Here is a 20,854-nt window from a genome sequence, read left to right on the forward strand (position 1 = left end):
CGATTTGGTAACCATTTATTTGTTCAATTACTTAATACCATAAATGTAACAAAATACAAATTACATTCATGTACTGTAGTTCTTAAATTACATAACCTCGATATAATAATAGCATCTGTTTGAATATCGAATAATAGCTACGTGTTTGTTACTCAATACTTCCAGCAAACAGAATTATCCCACTCTTGTTAAGTATGAAAGACGTAGGCCTATTCTTAATGAAAATAATGATCTACTAATCAGAATTTATTCATCTACTAGAATATATCATAAAAACATCTTATGAAGTATTGTTTCCATATGTTTTCAAGAAAAGTTATTTCTAATTCCCTTAAAAACTAAAAAAAAATCCAGCTAAGTCTTCCCATTTTAAAGGTTTAGTGACATTTTAATAAGGATAATTCGGGTAGGTTTCTCAAACAGCAACTCATACAGACATACGCACGCACATCCAACATCGTAGCCAAAAGGACAGTCAAGTATTCTTTCCAATATGACGTTTTTATTCAACTATGCACTTTACCACGATCCAGTATTTATTTATTACTGACTTATAACTATTTGTAGTTTATTTCAATATAAAATTGTAAATTATTAATCGTAATTTATCTAAAAGAAGTATAAGTTTTTTACACTAACCCAGCCAGATTCTTCCTTAGCTGTGTTTGGTTGATGTCTTCGCTCATGCAGCTTTGCGGACATACCATACGCACTCTCAAGATCGTAGCCAGAACACAGTTACGTATTCCTTCGAATATGACGTATTTATTTAAGTTTTGTCCTTTAAAAAGATTAATTATTTATTAATTTATTTATTATTTTGTTAATTTTGATAACACACATAATTTATGAGTCATAATTTATATATTATAAGTACAGATTTTTTTACGATTACCAGTGGATTTTATGACGTCATATAATCCACAAATCAGAGCGTAGGAAGAATCAGCCAATGAGAGGCCAGACATTTTCCCGCTCAAAATGCATAAGGTAGGAGGGTTCCTTTGGCTTATGAGCTGCTGTTGGCGAACTAGTCAAATTCATTCGAAATTTTTACCAAATCCCTTTCATCCTATTTCTTTATTATTTATTGTAATAATAACTACAAAAATTATATATTTAAGATACATTTTATTACTAAATATTGTTTTGAGTTTGTTTCTATAAAATGTACAATGTTTAAGTCTTAATTTATCTGAGATACAGTATTTACTCCTACCCTTTATGACGACATATTTCCTTAATAAAACGTATGATTTGTTAAACATTTGTTCAATTACATTTTACCATGAATGTAACAAAATACGAATTACTGTCATGCTCTTACACTATTTAAGCTCGATATAATAATAGTATCTGTTTGAATATCGAATATTAGCTACGTGTCACTCAGTCAAACCTTCTTCCTACTCAACCAGCAAACAGATCTTGACGTCTCAGACTCATTTTCTTCATAAAAATAATGAGCTAGTATAAGAATTTATTCCTTTTCTAGAATATATTATAAAAAACATCTTATAAAGTATTGTTTCCATATATTTTGAAGAAAAGTTATCTCTAATACCCTTAAAACGAAAAATCTTTTCAAATAGTGGCGGAAATTCGGGTAGGTTTCACAAACAGCAGCGCAGACGTCCCGAGCTCTCTTACAAATTTTTACTACGCGTCTAACATCGTAGCCAAAACTAAGTTAATTATTTCTTCAAAAATAACTTATTTTAATAGCTTATACTTATGAACATGATTCAATATTTATTTTAGTATATAATTAACTCTATCATAAGTTTATTAAAATAAGAATTACAATTTGTAATTATTAACTTATTTAAAATAAGTATAGATATTTCACTCCTGCTCAGTCGAGTTCATTCATAAAACTACGATTGTATGACGTCATATACATTCACCAATCACAGCAGAGGACGAATTAGCCAATGAGAGGCCAGATATTTTCCCGCTAAAAATCCATAAGGCGAGAGGGTTCCTCCGACTTATGGGCTGCTGTTGACAAAAAAGTCAGATTTACTGACGATTTCGGGCAAACGCTCTAGCTAATGAGGTTTTTTTTCATCCTATCTTTCTTTCTTTTTTTTCACATATCATAAAATAACAATTGTATGTATTTAAAGATCAATTTTATTACGAGATGATTGTTTTCGAGTTTAATTAATAAAATTTGCAACTTTAAGCAATAGTTTATCTAAAAGAATATATATATTATAAATAACCCTTACAATGACGTATTTCTTAATTAATGATTCGATTAATTGATCTGTTCAATATATTTACCTCGATATGATGATAATAAATCTATGCTGTATCAACGTAATTACGAAAATTTGGACAGCTTTCTCAAACAGCAACTCATATCATCGAATCTCTTAGCGGTGCATTCTAGCCTTCTGATTGGCTACATCTTCCCCAGCTCTGATTGGTTACTGATTTCATTTACTACGACTTCAGACACACACAAACGCACTTACATATAACATCGTAGCCAGAATGAGGGTCAATTATTCCTTCAAATATGACAAATTTATTAAACTTATGACCTTTATTAAGATCTATTATTTATCTTTTTAAAAATGAATACTTTTAAAAAGATTATTTTAGTTAAATACAAATTTTTAAGGGCTAAATATTTTGAAATATGTATAGGTATAACGCCACTGGGCCTTCGACGCAACATTCATTCATAAATACGAGTGTGTGAAGTCACACTACAACCAGCCAATCAGACAGCAGATATTTCCCGGTATACATGCATAAGGCGAGAGAGTTCCTCTGAGTTATGGGGTGCTGTTAACAAACTAGTCAAATTGACGTAAGAATTTTGTAAGGCATCCCTTGTAATGAAGACAAGATTATATATATGCTCAACTTAAAAGCAAATTTCAGGGGAAAATATGAAGATGATTTGTGTGACCTGTGCTAAGATGAAGATACTACCGAACATTTATTTTTATGCCCAAAATTAGGACAGCTGAAGAATGTAGAAATAAGTTTAGGTACGCTGAAAAATCCTAGCAGGGATCTGGCTGCATTTATAGGTAGGGCAATGCATATAAAAGAAGAATTTAAGAAATCCAAACAGACCACAATAGGTTGCCAAAACTGATGATAGCAAGGTGTTATCCTATCTAATTTTAAGGTAGAAGGGAATAAAAGTACAGATTGAGAATCTCTTTATGGTATTAATTTATTTAAGGCATAAACTTAAAAACAATAATAAAAATAAGCTTAGAAGCTTTGCACCTATCAAGGAACCAGGAATGAACCAGAAACCTGAACTTAAACAGATTATTAGACCAAAACATAAAAAAAAAACGATCTATAAAATAAATATTATTTCAGAAAATGTAGATAAATGTGTTTTAATATTATTATTTTTATTACTAATATTATAACATGTAATAGTAGTTTGAATAAAACAATGAATATATGTATAAAATTTCTTAATTATAAAACAGAACGCAACCTAAACCACTTTCTTCTTCAACAGACGACGCCCATAAATGTAAACAAAGTGAGTGAGGAAGCCGGCGCCACGTGTTTAATTCAACTTTAAGGGTAATATTAACATCTTAACTTATGCGATGGTTAAATATATATATATATTTATTTTTTCTTTATCAACACAATACTCACAAAACTCATTCTCTTTATTCGTCAACCTAGTCATTAGGTAATTTTTGGTATTTTATGCCATTTTCAGCATCCTGCGTAATTCCTAGGGACACGCTTGAAACGTAATTTAAATGAAATGCATATATTTGGGATTTTGTGTGTGAAATTTATGAGCTATAATTCCGTCTGTCCTGTTAATGATTGTCCCAAACTGTGGTGTATGTAGGATAGCGGCCACCTGCATGTACACTTACGGCTAACTTAGAATACGGCATTAGGTAACTAGGTAAGGACACAGCTTGTAAGTTAGGTTAGGGGCAAAAGTTTAGGTAAGTGGATGTCCATTCTTAATCAACACAAGAGGAACTGGTCGCTGATATACAAAGGTTCCAACCATTATTTCCCTTGCAAATAAATAGTTAATAAGATATACCCCAATATATCCTACAGCAATGGGGCCAGTCAGTGGGAAGCATGGGTTCAGGGTAAGGGAAGATTTACTGGCGAATTGATGATTAATGGTAAAACTAACCTTTTTTTTCTATATACGTTATTCTCTGGGACGCATAATAAATCCACGAAAAATTGCACAAAATATGGGGATCCTCTTCCCCTGAAATGTATATTTCATTCATTAGGTCATGTCTTGTGAGTTGGAGGTTTCGGAGCCTTTGTATATCAGCGGCCAGTTCCTCCAGCGAGCATAAAATATAGACACCGACTAAACTAAACTGACCTCTCTATGACAAAAATTAAGGCTGTTCGAGCAATTTAAAAAGAAATATACTGCAAAATGTGCTTGAATAAAAATAACCACTTGGGGTTAAGGGTTGGAAAGTTCCAAATAGCCTGGGGGTAAAAGGGTTAAGTAATGAGGCCATGCCCTTTTAATCTATATTAAGTGGGTGTGACCAGGTTATTTAAGTTTCCTTTATTTTATTATACCTGTGTTCCACCGACCTAAACCTGTGTCGTCTTATGAGGTTACTATAGGAGAGGTGTAGCTCCCCCCCTGTAAGAATACTCAGCTCTCTTAGGTAAGGTTAGGTTAGGTTGAATTTGATACAGCTTGAGATTTGCCTACGTACTGTAGTAGAAATCAATTCATACAATATATACTGTACTGAAAAAGATTGTCTCTCACACAGAAGTAAACTTAAGTCAACTGAAATCTTATGTAATATAGACTTTTATTCAAATCTGTATTTTGTTCCTACATGAGTACAAACGCTTGTCGTTTAATATGGATATGATATCAGCAAAGTTGGAACTTGGGTGTTAAAATTTTCAATTTGTTCCGTAACCGAAATACAAACCACGCTATTTACAAAGGGTTATTACTTTTAGCGTAGCTGAAATGGCGAGCCATTAGAATTTAACGAGGGTGTATTACCCCCGCGCTAGTTAGCGGGGGGGTAGGGGAGTGGTAGCTAGCTACCCCTCCTCCCCCTCACACACAGGTGAATACTCACTTTCACTTTTGGCTCGGACTGTGACAGACGTCTCTGTCTTGGTCCTCGCTTGGCAGCCATTGTCTGTTTTGTCTTTACTTAATCGCTTACTTTTCTTTTACTCAATATATATGTAAACATGTTTTCATGTTTGTATATATATTTGAGTATAGAAATAAGTAAGTTTCCTTTTCAGATGTGTGTGTGTAGTGTACGATATCTACGTGGAGGCCTCGGCAGTTAGGCCACCACGGCCTAATTTTATGGGTTGCGATCGAGTTTGACTTCGGTCTTTCTCTCTCTCTCTCTCTTGAGGTCGTTCACCCTTTTACTATGTTTTACTACGCCCTTGTAGCTTCCTTCCCGTGTGGGTGGGATTGCTACGCCGTACATTTTGTCTCAATTAGTTTATGAATCTAATTGTAGTTGTTTATTTTTCAGCTTGTAGAACGATTCCTTTCGGGGTTTTCGTTTTTTCTTTAGTGTTCATTCATTTTTAAATTACATAATTACATAGTTACATAATTATAATTGTTATAATTCTGTTTTGGTTACAGCTCTCCTTCCGCGAGTGTAAGTGGTTGTGAGGGCACGTGCCTGTTGTGTAATTCTTGTTCCTTTTCCTCGGGATTCCTCTTCGGAGCCTTCCCGGGGGAATGAATGTGTACTAATATTATTTGTTTTATTTTTTTACAGTTACCGATCTAGTTCGTTTCTGTAATATAGCAACGGTGTGAGCTGTCTGGTTGAGTCCTGGGGATTCGGCTGTTGCTGCCTCCCCCCTTGTATTGTCGTCAGGGGCGTGTCTCCTTCTACTGGTAGTACTCCCGTGTCGACGGACAGCTCTCCAGTTCATTTTAGAACAGTCAGGAGGCTTGCCTCCTTGGGCAGATAACTTTCCTTCCGAGGGAAGTTTTTTCATGTCCAGGCTTGAGCTTTTCCTCTTTTGGGGGGTTCTTCTCTTGCCTTTTTTTCGTGCGACTATGCTCTTGGTGCTGAGCGGTCGCACCTGCAGTTTCGCTCAAGGGGCTGGGCAACTGCAGGAGCTCCTCTTCGGAGGATTGCCCCTTTTAGGTCACTGGCTGACCAGTCTCTTCCACGAAGTGTTTCTCTTTCGTTCGCGAGAGAGTACACTCATAGAGACTCCTCTTCGGAGGTTTCTTCTGTTGCTGTTGGCCTCCCTCGCCGTAAGGCCCTCCGTCCGCCTCGTCGTAAGGGCCTCTCATCTCCCTATAAGGGTGCTTGAGGCGCCTTTTTGAATCTCCGTTTGCAGCCTACAACTTCTTTTTCTCGATCTTCCGTCTTGGTGCAGATGGACAGCAGTCTAATCTCGTCTTCCGACGGGCAACGGTCTTCCCGACGGACAACGGTCTTCCCGACGGACAGCGGTCTTCCGACGGACATCAGTCTCCCGGCGGACAACGATCCCTTCGGGGCAAAGGGTTGCCCCCACGGGGGTTCTTCCCTTGCGTGTCAGGGTTTCCCTGCGCGCCCTTCTGTTCGTCAGCGCTCTCCTGTTCGTCAGCGCTTTCAAGATGATCTTCCCTGCGGTTCCTGTTACGTGCCCTGTGCGCCCACGTTCGCCCTCGCGATCTAGAACTTCGGTTCAGGTCGGGGTCAAGGACTCTTCTTTGCGCAGGCTTCCACGCGTAGCCTTCTGCTCGTCAGCGATCATCAGCTCGTCAGCGATCATCAGCTCGCCAGCGATCGTCAGCTCGTCAGCGATCATCAGCTCGCCAGCGATCTCCGGATCGCCCACGTGTGTTACAGCTGGCACGCCAACGTTCTCCAACACTTCTGAAGGAACATGGTTCGCCAGCTACTAGCTCAACTGCGGATGCTGATCGCCATCGCGCGACCCTCAACTGCAGATGCTGATCGCCATCGCGCGACCCTCAACTGCGGATGCTGATCGCCATCGCGCGACCCTCAACTGCGGATGCTGATCGCCATCGCGCGACCCTCAACTGCGGATGCTGATCGCCATCGCGCGACCCTCAACTGCAGATGCTGATCGCCATCGCGCGACCCTCAACTGCGGATGCTGATCGCCATCGCGCGACCCTCAACTGCGGATGCTGATCGCCATCGCGCGACCCTCAACTGCGGATGCTGATCGCCATCGCGCGACCCTCAACTGCGGATGCTGATCGCCATCGCGCGACCCTCAACTGCGGATGCTGATCGCCATCGCGCGACCCTCAACTGCGGATGCTGATCGCCATCGCGCGACCCTCAACTGCGGATGCTGATCACCATCGCACCCTTTCACGCGATCATTTACCTGCGCATGCTGCTCGCCATCGCACAACCCTGAACGATTGCCCGCTTACGCATGCTGCTCCTCATCGCACCACCCTGAACGATCGCCCTCCTGCAGATGCTGATCGCCATCGTACCCTTTCACGCGATCATTCACCTGCGCATGCTGCTCGCCATCGCACAACCCTGAACGATTGCCCGCTTACGCATGCTGCTCCTCATCGCACAACCCTGAACGATCGCCCTCTTGCGGATGCTGATCACCATCGCACCCTTTCACGCGATCATTCACCTGCGCATGCTGCTCGCCATCGCACAACCCTGAACGATTGCCCGCTTACGCATGCTGCTCCTCATCGCACCACCCTGAACGATCGCCCTCCTGCAGATGCTGATCACCATCGCACCCTTTCACGCGATCATTCACCTGCGCATGCTGCTCGCCATCGCACAACCCTGCACGATTGCCCGCTTACGCATGCTGCTCCTCATCGCACAACCCTGAACGCTCGCCCTCTTGCGGATGCTGATCACCATCGCACCCTATCACGCGATCATTCACCTACACATGCTGCTCGCCATCGCTTACCGCCAGCGATCTTCTTCACCTACGCGGCAGCACGATCCCTCGCCGTCACGCCCATTCGCCTGCGCGCCCGCGCGATCGCTCGCCTGCGCGCCCGCGCGATCGCTCGCCTGCGCGCCCGCGCGATCGCTCACCTGCGCGCCCGCGCGATCGCTCGCCTGCGCACCCGCGCGATCGCTCGCCTGCGCGCCCGCGCGACCGCTCGCCTGCGCGCCCGCGTGACCACTCGCCTGTGCGCCCGCGCGACCATAGTTCGCGGCGAATTCCACAGCCGGTGGTAGCAGCAGGGACGCGTGCTCCTAGGCGGCACTCGGGATCACCTCCATCCAAGCACAGGTTGGTAGTGCAGGACGAAGACAGGTCAGTACAGCATTCTTCCCACCTTCTTTTCAGGCAGGAACCGTCGTGTCCTCTCCAAAGGATCGCCCGATCCCTTTCACCTTAGCGAGGATTTCGGACTCTGTGTCCTTGGAGCAGCAGACATGGTTTGATCCGCTGGCACGGGCGTTAATGAGGGTTATGAAACCAGCACTCATCGGCCAGGGTAACAAACCAGCGGCTGTCTCTCCTACGCTGAAGAGAAAGAGAGGAGTGGACTTCGTGGTGACTTCCCCCAGAGCGAAGTTGGTTCCCAAGAGGTTGGTCTCGAGGGTCCCCTCTCCTGCACGAGTACTCTCTCCTTCTCCCGCCCTGGAAGGATTTTTGGCGGGGGGGCTTTCCGTTGAAGATTTCTCCATCGGACAAGGGGTGACTGCTTACCTCTTCCTCTGGGAGCTTACCAGGTTCTTTCCCTCCTCGGTTATGGCCCGAGGTTTGGTTCAAGGAAGCTACAGGAAGATCAAGGGTACTTTCCTCCTCTCGAGCTCAGGCACCTTGGCCTTTCGTCGTTAAGTATCTACTTGCGGACAAGCTCGATGTTGTACCATCTGGACGCACTGACTGAAGGCTTCCTTCGGGTGTCTCATCTGTGGAGGTCAACGACCTCAGACACCCTTCCATCCTTGAGAAGAGTTTTGTCTTTGCCCAAGGACAGAGACTTAAACATCTGCTGTGCGGAGTAAATCGACTTCCGGTTTCACTCCTCCAAGGCGCTTTCTTCCAGACTCTGCAGGGCTCCAGCTCCCTTTTCTTTCAACCACGTCGGCCTAAGTTATCGGCTACGACAACTGGGACAAGGTGTCCAATTGCAGTTTCCTCCTGTCAGGAACAGATGGCACGGGAGACTCCCCCGGGGGGGCATAGTCCTAAAAGGAGTTCACGAACTCTAGGATTGCAGGTTTTTTCGCTGGGAGGATGCTTAAGGTTACTCATCCGAATGACAGCTTCCCGATGCCCATTCCCGCACAATCTCTGTGAGTAGCCAAGGATATCGCGCCTGCCGTCTCTGTCAGCGAATTCAGTGTCTCTGAACCTCTATGCCATAGCATCAGCAGAGTTGCCCGGTTGGGCAGAATGATCCATACCTTAGGCGAAGGTCTTCCTTAGGATCATCGACGGCTTCACCCCCGGCCCCCTCAGTCGATCCTTTCTTGTAAGGAAGGATCTGAGAGGGGATGTCCATAGTCGACCTCTCAGCCCTGATCAAGTTTGTCGAACAAACTTCGGCCAGCGTAGACCAGCAGAATCGATCAGACTGGTAACGAGGCGACAGGACTCCTTTAACCCTGGATCGGAAGGACGGGTACTTGCAGTTTCCATTCCATCCATCTTCCAGGGTGCTCGTCGATTTCAGCCTAAACTGCAAGTATTCCTGCTTATGATGCAGTGTGGCTATCCCGCCGTGGCATAGCAGGTTTGTTTCCCCAGAGAACTCTCCCTGCCTTCCTCTTGGCCGCTCAGGTGCAGACTTCCGCCTCCTCTGGTGTTTGGAGGGCTGGTCAACTCCGGTAGGCTCGGGTTTCGACCTTCTTCAGCGCCGGGAAAAGCTTCTGAATGCTGACCATGAGTGTGGGCTCATGGTATTTTGCTTGGAGCCTTCTCTTCCTCTGCCTCAACATCTGGAGTATCTGGCCATGATATTGAGTCAACCGCCTTACCACGTTGGAAACCCCGCTTCTCATCCGTCCAGCGAGGTTAAGCAACGTCGGTACTTGGATGGGTGACCACCTGGGGACGCCAGATTCTGTTACCACATCCTCCGAGCCTTCCTTTCGGTTGACTGTGGCAAGACTGAGGAGAGTCGCAGTACCTGTTCTCAGTCAAGCAGAGTTTTCAGCCCTACCTTGGAACGTTTCCTAGTTCTTCTTTCCTCATTGACCCGTTTATAGTCCGAACGGTCGCCTCAGGATAAGTTCCATGTGGGGCGATCCAAGTTCCGGTGGCTTCAGGCAATGTTTAACCGGACTCCCTGGCCCTATGGGACCAGCGGAACTATTAAACCTGCAATGGGTGTTGACCTATGGAGCCTCTTGATGGTAGTGGATATTCTCGTCCTTTCCCCACATTCTTGATGCGGTTCTCGGACTCGTCAAAGGAAAGGGGGGGGGGGGCATGTTCCGGTCCAGGCCTATGGTCAAGACCTGAAGGATACCTCTCCATCATTCAGGCAGGCTTAAGGGCCTTAGTCTGGCCCCTCTTCAGATCCTACCGCTCCTGCCAAGTCGCCCCGTTGCGTGTCGACTTCATGCTAACCAGCAGGGGACGCATTTTCACACCTTCACATCTTGCAGTAGAGATACCGGGATGATTGAGATTCTCTCAATTCCACCATCGGCTCTCTCATTCCAGGCAGGGGAATGTTTCTCTCAGACTATCCGAGCAGAGCCTCATAGAGAGAGTGTACCTAGGGGTCTTTGACCTTGGGTAACCAGCAAGTGCTGGTCTGGGGGACCTGATCGCGACAGCTTGGAACCTCAAGCTTCCGCTAGTTTTCCCCCCAGTCTCAGACCCCGAGACTCTGGCAAGATGCATTCCGGTGATGGTGGGACAACTTCGACGCCTGCGTCTTCCCTCCTTTTTGTCTGCGGACAATGGGTCTCAACAAAACCAGGTTGTCTGTCAACCTTTCAATGGGAGAGCTCCACTGGGACTATGCGCAGAACGGTTTCTGGACCCTCTGCTTCCCCTGACGGAACTCCCGGGAGAGCTTCTCCCACGGCGCAGACTACTCAAGCAACCACACTGCGACATCTCTCCCGAACCGGGGCGTCGCTTCGGCTTCATGCCTGGAGACACTACGCTTCCTCCTCTAGAAGAGACAACCCGCTACAGTCGCGGTACGGAGGTCGCGTCATCTGCGATAGTCATCCACAGGGGTCTCCCAGGCAAAGTGAAGAGTCTAAGGTGGTTGGTGCCGTGGGAGATATACCTCTTCCCGTGAGGCCTCTTCTCCAGCAATAACGGTCTTATTGCCTTTCGGCGGGAGGAAACTCCTTTCCGCTCTCGGCAATGAAGCCTGTCGCTCAGCCTTTCCCTGACCTTCAGGCTTAAAGGAATAACTTTTTCCTGCCCGCTGGATCTATCCTCGCTCATGCGAAGCTACGATCGTCCCTGCCCTAGTCGGAGGAAGACCTCCAACTTGGAGCATGGCTCGGACTTTTAGTCCTTTAAGAGATCTTCTCAAGACCCTTTTACGACAGGCCTCGGATTGTATTCCGCCTTGGGTCTTCTGCTCACTCTGGCCACGGCCAGTGTGTAAGCAATCTTCTTGGTCTCTTACTACTCCCCCCCTTTCTAAGGAAGAGGGGAAGGCAACATTCAGGCTCGCTCCTGAGTTGTTGGCTAGACTCAGAATCTGAGGGTCCCGACCCTTCGGTCCGATTCATTCAAGATTTTGAGTCTCCATTCTGTGTCTGATGTCCCAAGACCTTCTCTTTCTTGCCAGTACAGGAATCGAGAGGTTAGCGCTGGGAACAGCTGCAGTTTGGCCTCAGTTGCAGCCGATTTGGGAACACAAGGAGGACATGGGGGGAGAGTCACCAGTATACCTCTTCAGCCCGGACTCAAGGACATTCATCTCGACCTGTCTTCAGACCCTCCCCCGTCACGTCGCCCTACAGCACGATGTTGGATACATCGCAACGTCCCTCGCCTTCGAGTAATACTACTCTGTGACGCAGGTGCTACAAGCTGGAGTCTGGAAGCGTCTGATGACCTTCGCAGCCCGCTTCCTGCAGGGCGTGACCCACAGGAGTCTCGATACGTTTTCTATCGCTCTGTGGTGGCTACACAACAGCTGGTCTAACCTCAGGCTCCTTTTTGGACAGGTAGCAGAAGGTTGAGGGCATTGTTATCAGGTTTTAGTCTGCATGAACGAAAGAAGTATGTCTGGCCCTTACTTCTTTCTTCATCATCCCCTCTACGGGGAAGCAGCATCCTGGTCTCTGCATAGCTGACCTCGAACCTCTGCAGGTAAACCATGCTTCCTTGTGTTCCGAGTATTGAGTCAATACTGTCGCGTCCCCCATACCCTGACGAGGTGGTATTGGGAACGTCCTAACCCAGAGTTCCTTCTGGAACTCCAGGTCAACTGCCTAGGACGGGTCACACTTCTTCCTTCACACACAAGCTTACGTAGGCCACATGGTTCCTTGCGGTGCAAGGAACTTGTGAGGTGCAGGGACTCCTTTTCTCGAGTGCGACTCACTCGGATTCTGAGTCCCCGGGTAAAGCCAAAGCCAGTATGGCTGGGGACTTTCCACCCTTCCTAAGGGATAAGTCACCCTTTGTAAATAGCGTGGTTTGTATTTCGGTTACGGAACAAATGACAAATTCGAAGATAATTTGTATTTTTCCTAACCATACAAACCTTAGCTATTTACACATATTTGCCCGCCAGCCCTGTCCCCCAAGACAAGTCCTACCTCTAAGTGAAAGTGAGTATTCACCTGTGTGTGAGGGGGAGGAGGGGTAGCTAGCTACCACTCCCCTACCCCCCCGCTAACTAGCGCGGGGGTAATACACCCTCGTTAAATTCTAATGGCTCGCCATTTCAGCTACGCTAAAAGTAATAACCCTTTGTAAATAGCTAAGGTTTGTATGGTTAGGAAAAATACAAATTATCTTCGAATTTGTCATATTAAACTTAGCCGGTGATCATATAAGCTGTCAGCTCTGCTGCCCGACAGAAAAACCTAAGGACAAAATACGCCAGCGATCGCTATACAGGTGGGGGTGTACATCAACAGCGCCATCTGTCGAGCAGGTACTCAAGTACTCCATGTAAACACAGAACCAATTTTCTCTCTGTCGTGCCACTGGCAAGACCTACTAAATACGCTGTTGCTTACTGGATTGATTTTCACAGATTTTGGTGAAGTACTCAATTCTAGTTTTTAGCTTTCGCTTTGCAGAGGTTATCTTCAATACTTCCTTGCATTCTTTGATTGAATTTTGGATTATTTGTTGACGACTTGGATAGATTTTGAATTTCCCCTTTGACTAATTCAAGATGGCTGACCCTTCTCAAGTCCCTAAATACAGGAAGTGTAGTGCTAGGGACTGTTCAAGGCGTCTTCCGAAGGCCTCTATCGATCCTCACACCATTTGTTCCAATTGTCGGGGTAAATCCTGTCAATGGGAAGATCGGTGTGAGGAATGCGTTGGGCTTTCGGAATTCGATTTTCTCGAATTCCTGAAATATTCACGTAGGCTAGAGAGAGATAGAGTCAGGAGGAGTTCATCTCGCTCAGTTGATTTTTCCTCTCCCCATGCCCCACAACCTATTCCTTCCCCTGTAATGGTTGCTCCTGATCCCCCTTCTAGCACTCAACAACCTTCGATGGCAGATATGATGCGTGCCATCCAGGCTCTGGGTGAGAGAGTCGAGTCATTGGCGAGTGACCGTAACCAACTCATGGCAGACGTCAGGGAGTTGAAGGGTAAGAGTGCAGTGGGTAGTGACCTAGTGAGTGGAAGTGTTGTGAAAAGTGTTAGTGTTGCGCTTGAGGGTGCGTCTGTTCGTGCCTGTCATCCTCCCAGTCCGGGACCTCTTGCAAGCTCCCAAGCCCAGGGGAGAAGCAATGTCGTACGACCAAAGGGTTCGACAGGCTTTAATCAGCGGACAGACGTTCCCTCCGTCGTTTCGGACGTATCTTGCCAAGATCGCCCCACCCACAAGAAGACGAGAGAGCCCATTCATTCCTCGTCTGCGGAAGATTTTTCTCGGCAGAAACAATGGACCAAGGTCTCACGACCTCTCAAACGCAAGGTCCCTTCCGCGCAAGTCCAACGGCCCAGTTATAGCCACTGGGTCAGTTCGGACTCGCTGCGGTCTTCAGATGACTGCACACCTCCTAAGAGAGGCAAAGCGGTACCGCAACAGGCAGTAACACAGTCTGTTGCCGCACCTGCTACTGTAGACCCTAAGTGGGCTTTGCTGCAGACCATGCAGACACAGTTGTCTTCGTTAATGCAGGACTTTCGTGCGGAAAAGGTTGACGCTGCACCCGTTAGTCTACAACCAACCACGGTTGTGCGTCCAGTTGACGCTGAGGCTACCTTCTCCCGCACTCCAGCTGTGAGAGTCCCGCCACCCATGCGCACTGTACCCTGCCAGCCGCATGTTGACGTTCGCCGACGCACGGAACCCTCCGTTGACGTTCGCGAGTTACAACAACAACAACCTAAGTTGTTTTGTTTTGACGCGGTGCGTCAACCTCCGCAACCCACTGTGGTTACCCCTACTCGCCCACAGCAGACTATACAGTCGGGAGTAGGCGCTTTGCGCCACCGCGCAGCTATGGTTGTTGCCTGCTCTCAGACTGACCAACAGTTCCATGACGTTGCGTCCAGTGCAGTCACGCATGCACCCGTGCTGCCGGACTCAGCTGACCAGCCAATGCCTACTCCTTTGCCGCTTCCTCTTCAGCTTTCAGACGATGGACTCTCTGATGATGACGACGCTGCACACCTTGACGACCCGCACACGGACATCGACGAACCCAAGACCACGCCTCCCTCCCTGGACTTTAGAAAAGTACTTGCACTGTTCAAGGACTTATATCCAGATCAGTTTGTTTCTGCGGCCCCACGCTCACCTCCATCTGAGTTCGCTTTAGGCACGCAGTCATCCGCGCCTGCCTTTACGAAGCTCGTCCTCGCCCGCTCGTCCAAGAGAGCTTTAAGGGTGTTGGGAGATTGGATGCAGTCCAAAAAGCACCTGGGGAAGACAGCATTCTTGTTTCCCCCTGCGAAACTCGCTTCCAGATCGAGCGTCTGGTATGCCACGGGAGAAGTTCTCGGCTTGGGAGTTCCTGCCTCTGCCCAGGGCGACTTCTCAAGTCTAGTAGACTCTCCCCGCAGGCTGGCAATGAGACGCTCCAAGATTTGTTGGACTCCTTCAGATTTAGATCATCTGATGAAAGGAGTGTTCAGAGCGTTCAAAGTGTTCAACTTTTTGGACTGGTGTTTGGGAGCGTTGAGCAGGAAGACCTCCCCTTCTGACAAGGAAACGTCCATGCTCATTATGTCCTGCATGGACAAGGCCATACGGGACGGTTCCAGTGAGCTTGCGGCTTCGTTCGTTTCCGGGGTCCTCAAGAAACGAGAAAACCTTTGCTCCTTCTTGTCAGCTGGAGTAACTCAATGTCAGAGGTCGGAGCTTATGTTTGCCCCTCTCTCGAAGTGCCTTTTCCCAGAGGAGTTGATCAAGGAGATTGCTGCCTCCTTGATTCAAAAAGACACGCATGACCTGGTTGCGTCATCTGCACGCAAAGCCACCCCTTTGCCTTCCGTGTCTAGACCCAGGATGGATACTCCAGCGTCAAGATTCATTCCGCCCTTTCGTGGCAGAGCCTCCAGCAGAGGAGGTGCTCGCACCGAAGGGAAACGTGGGAGCAAGAAGAAAGGTACCAAGTCCTTTAGAGGCAGAGTCTGACTGCCACATTCTTCAGACAGCAGTGGGAGCCAGACTCAAGAACTACTGGCAGTCCTGGGAGAACAGGGGCGCAGATGCACAATCTGTGAAGTTGCTCAGAGAGGGGTACAAGATCCCATTCTTGCGCAAGCCCCCTCTAGCAACGACTCCCATCGACCTCTCTCCCAGGTACAGAGAGGAGGACAAGCGACTAGCTTTAAAGCAAGAGGTGTCTCTCTTACTAGAAAAGGGAGCGGTAGTCAAAGTCCAGGACCATCAATCCCCGGGCTTCTACAACCGTCTCTTCTTAGTGGTAAAGAAGACAGGAGGGTGGAGACCGGTGCTAGACGTCAGTGCTCTGAATGTCTTTGTCACCAAGCAGACGTTCGCCATGGAGACGGCAAAGTCTGTTCTAGCAGCGGTCAGGAAGGAAGACTGGATGGTCTCTTTAGACCTCAAGGACGCTTACTTTCACGTTCCCATCCACCCAGATTCCCAACCTTTTCTAAGGTTCGTTTACGGGAAGGTTGTCTACCAATTTCAAGCCCTGTGCTTTGGCCTAAGCACGGCGCCTCTTGTCTTTACGAAACTGATGAGGAATATTGCCAAATTCCTGCATTTAGCAGACATCAGAGCCTCCCTCTATTTGGACGACTGGCTTTTAAGAGCTTCGTCCAGTCGTCGCTGTCTGGAGAATCTAAAGTGGACTCTAGATCTGACCAAGGAATTGGGTCTCCTGGTCAATATGGAAAAGTCCCAACTGGTCCCATCCCAAACTATAGTGTACCTAGGGATGGAGATTCACAGTCAAGTTTTTCGGGCTTTTCCGTCGGCCCCCAGAATAAGTCAAGCCCAAGGATGCATCCAGAACATGCTAATGAAGGACCGATGTTCAGTCAGACAGTGGATGAGTCTGATAGGGACGCTTTCATCACTGGACCAGTTCATTGCGTTAGGGAGACTGCACCTCCGTCCCCTTCAATTTCACCTGGCTGTTCACTGGAGAAAGGACAAGACGCTAGAAGCGGTCTCGATCCCTATTTCCGAGAAGATGAAGTCATCACTGACCTGGTGGAAGGACAACATCAACCTCAGAGAGGGTCTGCCACTGACTGTTCAGACCCCCAACCACGTTCTCTTCTCGGACGCATCGGACACGGGCTGGGGTGCGACATTAGACGGTCGGGAATGCTCGGGCACCTGGAACGCGGAGCAAAGAGCGTTACATATCAACTGCAAGGAGCTACTGGCAGTTCATCTGGCCTTGAAAAGCTTCAAGTCCCTCCTTCTAGGCAAGGTGGTGGAGGTGAACTCCGACAACACCACGGCCTTGGCGTACATCTCCAAGCAAGGAGGGACCCATTCTCTGAAGTTGTACGAGATCGCAAGGGACCTCCTCACCTGGTCAAGAGATCTAAACCTGTCTCTAGTAACGAGGTTCATTCAAGGCAACATGAATGTCATGGCGGACCGCCTCAGTCGGAAGGGTCAAATCATCCCAACAGAATGGACCCTTCACAAGAATGTAGTATGCAAGAGACTTTGGGCCACATGGGGCCAACCTACCATAGATCTCTTTGCAACCTCAATGACCAAGAGGCTCCCAAATTATTGCTCGCCAATCCCGGACCCAGCAGCAGTTCATATAGATGCCTTTCTATTGGATTGGTCCCATCTAGACCTTTATGCATTTCCCCCGTTCAAGATTGTCAACAAGGTACTGCAGAAGTTCGCCTCTCACGAAGGGACAAGGTTGACGTTGGTTGCTCCCCTCTGGCCCGCGAGAGAATGGTTCACCGAGGTACTGCAATGGCTAGTGGACGTTCCCAGAACACTTCCGCTAAGAGTGGACCTTCTACGTCAGCCACACGTAAAGAAGGTACACCCAAGCCTCCACGCTCTTCGTCTGACTGCCTTCAGACTATCGAAAGACTCTCAAGAGCTAGAGGCTTTTCGAAGGAGGCAGCCAGGGCGATTGCTAGAGCAAGGAGGACATCCACTCTTAGAGTCTACCAGTCGAAGTGGGAAGTCTTCCGAAGCTGGTGCAAGTCAGTATCAGTATCCTCAACCAGTACCTCTGTAACTCAAATAGCTGACTTCCTTTTATATCTGAGGAAGGAAAGATATCTTTCAGCTCCCACGATCAAGGGTTACAGAAGCATGTTGGCAGCAGTCTTCCGTCACAGAGGCTTAGATCTTTCCAATAACAAAGATCTACAGGACCTCCTTAAGTCTTTTGAGACCTCGAAGGAGCGTCGTTTGGCCACACCAGGTTGGAATTTAGACGTGGTACTAAGATTCCTTATGTCAGAAAGGTTCGAGCCGCTACAATCAGCCTCCTTTAAAGATCTCACTTTAAAGACTCTTTTCCTCGTCTGCTTAGCTACAGCTAAAAGAGTCAGTGAGATACACGCCTTCAGCAGGAACATCGGATTTTCATCTGAAACGGCTACATGTTCTTTGCAGCTTGGTTTTCTAGCCAAAAACGAACTACCTTCTCGTCCTTGGCCGAAATCGTTCGATATTCCAAGCCTTTCTAATTTGGTTGGAAATGAACTAGAAAGAGTCTTGTGCCCTGTTAGAGCTCTTGAGTTCTATTTAAAACGAACTAAACCTTTACGAGGACAGTCAGAAGCTTTATGGTGTGCTATTAAGAAACCTTCTTTACCTATGTCGAAGAATGCAGTTTCCTATTATATTAGACTGTTGATACGAGAAGCTCATTCCCATCTGAATGAGGAAGACCATGCTTTGCTGAAGGTAAGGACACATGAAGTTAGAGCTGTCGCAACTTCAGTGGCCTTCAAACAAAACAGATCTCTGCAGAGTATAATGGACGCAACCTATTGGAGAAGCAAGTCAGTGTTCGCGTCTTTTTTTATCTTAAAGATGTCCAGTCTCTTTACGAGAACTGCTACACCCTGGGACCATTCGTAGCAGCGAGTGCAGTAGTGGGTGAGGGCTCAACCACTACATTCCCCTAATTCCATAACCTTTTTAATCTTTCTCTTGAAATGTTTTTTATTGTTGTTTTTGGGTTGTCCGGAAGGCTAAGAAGCCTTTCGCATCCTGGTTGATTTGGCGCGTGGTCAAATTCTTTTCTTGAGAAGCGCCTTGATTAGAGGTTTTGATGAGGTCCTTTAGTATGGGTTGCAACCCTTGATACTTCAGCTCCTAGGAGTCGCACAGCATCCTGTGAGGATCGCGAGGCTCAGTAAGGAAGACGTACTTAAAAAGGCAGAGTAATTGTTCAAGTCGACTTCCTTACCAGGTACTTATTTATTTTATGTTTGTTATTTTGAATAACTGCTAAAATGAAATACAAAATACTTAGCTCTTAATAATGTAAACATGTAATGCTGGTCTCTACCCACCCCCCTGGGTGTGAATCAGCTTATATGATCACCGGCTAAGTTTAATATTGAAAAATGTTATTTTTATTAATAAAATAAATTTTTGAATATACTTACCCGGTGATCATATATTAAAGGACCCTCCCTTCCTCCCCAATAGAGACCCAGTGGACCGAGGAGAAAATTGGTTCTGTGTTTACATGGAGTACTTGAGTACCTGCTCGACAGATGGCGCTGTTGATGTACACCCCCACCTGTATAGCGATCGCTGGCGTATTTTGTCCTTAGGTTTTTCTGTCGGGCAGCAGAGCTGACAGCTTATATGATCACCGGGTAAGTATATTCAAAAATTTATTTTATTAATAAAAATAACATTTTTTAACAAGGTGTCGGTAGTTTCTGGAGGGTAGAGGAGTCCCGCCCCTCCCTGTCAGCTAACCGAATAACGACTGACTTTAGCCTCAAAGACGTATATATGTGCGCTAAGTGTTCCACATTTGGCTCTTAGTTTTACATTTTCTTTTTCAGGCTGTATAAGTAATGTAATTATTATTATTATTATTACTTGCTAAGCTACAACCCTAGTTGGAAAAGCAGGATGCTATAAGCCCAGGGGCTCCAACAAGGAAAATAGCTCAGTGAGGAAAGGGAACAAGGAGAAATAAAATATTTTAAGAAGAGCAACAACATTAAAATAAATATCACTTTATAAACTATAAAAACTTTAACAAAACAAGAGGAAGAGAAATAAGATACAAAATAGAACAGTGTGCCCGAGTGTACCCTCAAGCAAGAGAACTCTAACCCAAGACAGTGGAAGACCATGGTACAGAGGCTATGGCACTACCTAAGATTAAAGAACAATGTTTGATTTTGGAGTGCCCTTCTAGAAAAGCTGCTTACCACAGCTAAAGAGTCTCTTCTACCCTTACAAAGAGGAAAGTGGCCACTGAACAATTACAGTACAGTAAGAAGAATTGTTTGGTAATCTCAGTGTTGTCAGGTGTACGAGGACAGGGGAGAATATGTAAAGAATAGGCCAGATTATTCGGTGTGGGACTGTATAGGCAAAAGGAAAATGAACCGTAACCATAGTGAAGGATCCAATGTAGTACTATCTGGCCAGTCAAAAGACACCATAACTCTCCAGTGGTAGTATCTCAATGAGTGGCTGGTGCCCTGGCCAACCTACTACCTACTAAATGGAGAAACCATGTTTAGGCATGCAGTCATGCCCAGGAATATTTGTCAGGCGGTGCGTAACAGTCATGAGCAAGTTGTCCGTGTAGATTCCCATCTGCTGTGCCCTTTATGCTGAGGTCATGACTGCTTACAGTCTCCGTCATATGAGAAATGTAAGTCATTGTCCTCCTAGTGGCAGGAGTATAAATATTTTGGTGTAAAGACGAGAGAGAGAGAGAGAGAGAGAGAGAGAGAGAGAGAGAGAGAGAGAGAGAGAGAGAGAGCGCGCCAAGCAAATCAGATTCTTCTCCTTTTGAGTCATCCTTGTAGTATAAGAAATCCCCGGGACCTCATCATTCTCCTGGTTGAACTCTGGCTTCTGATCCTTGGCTGTCGGTGTCCTCCAAAGGGAAGGCGACAAAGGATGACGATACTTATGTAACCTTAAGGCAAGCCCAGAGCGATTTGCGTTTACCTGCCTTCCATAAAGACACAAGTACAGTACTGTACCCATTCTCCTGTAGGTGAACCTAAGACATAGTTCTTTGAAATGACGATGCAGACATGGGCGATGTCCTAAGGAAAATGTGGCCTTCCT

The 20,854-nt window shown here is 46.5% G+C and overlaps 1 long non-coding RNA gene across 3 annotated transcripts in view; it reads left to right on the plus strand.

Moving 5' to 3' along the window:
* The window catches only part of LOC137636155 (uncharacterized), a 48,743-nt gene that overhangs the window by 12,752 nt on the left and 15,137 nt on the right, over positions 1-20,854 (plus strand). For all 3 annotated transcript variants that reach the window (XR_011042968.1, XR_011042967.1, XR_011042969.1), the window contains exon 2: positions 3,503-3,570. This is a non-coding gene — a long non-coding RNA (uncharacterized lncRNA). The remainder of the gene's footprint in view (positions 1-3,502; positions 3,571-20,854) is intronic.

This window comes from Palaemon carinicauda, unplaced genomic scaffold, assembly GCF_036898095.1.
Source record: "Palaemon carinicauda isolate YSFRI2023 unplaced genomic scaffold, ASM3689809v2 scaffold241, whole genome shotgun sequence".
NCBI lineage: Eukaryota > Metazoa > Arthropoda > Malacostraca > Decapoda > Palaemonidae > Palaemon > Palaemon carinicauda.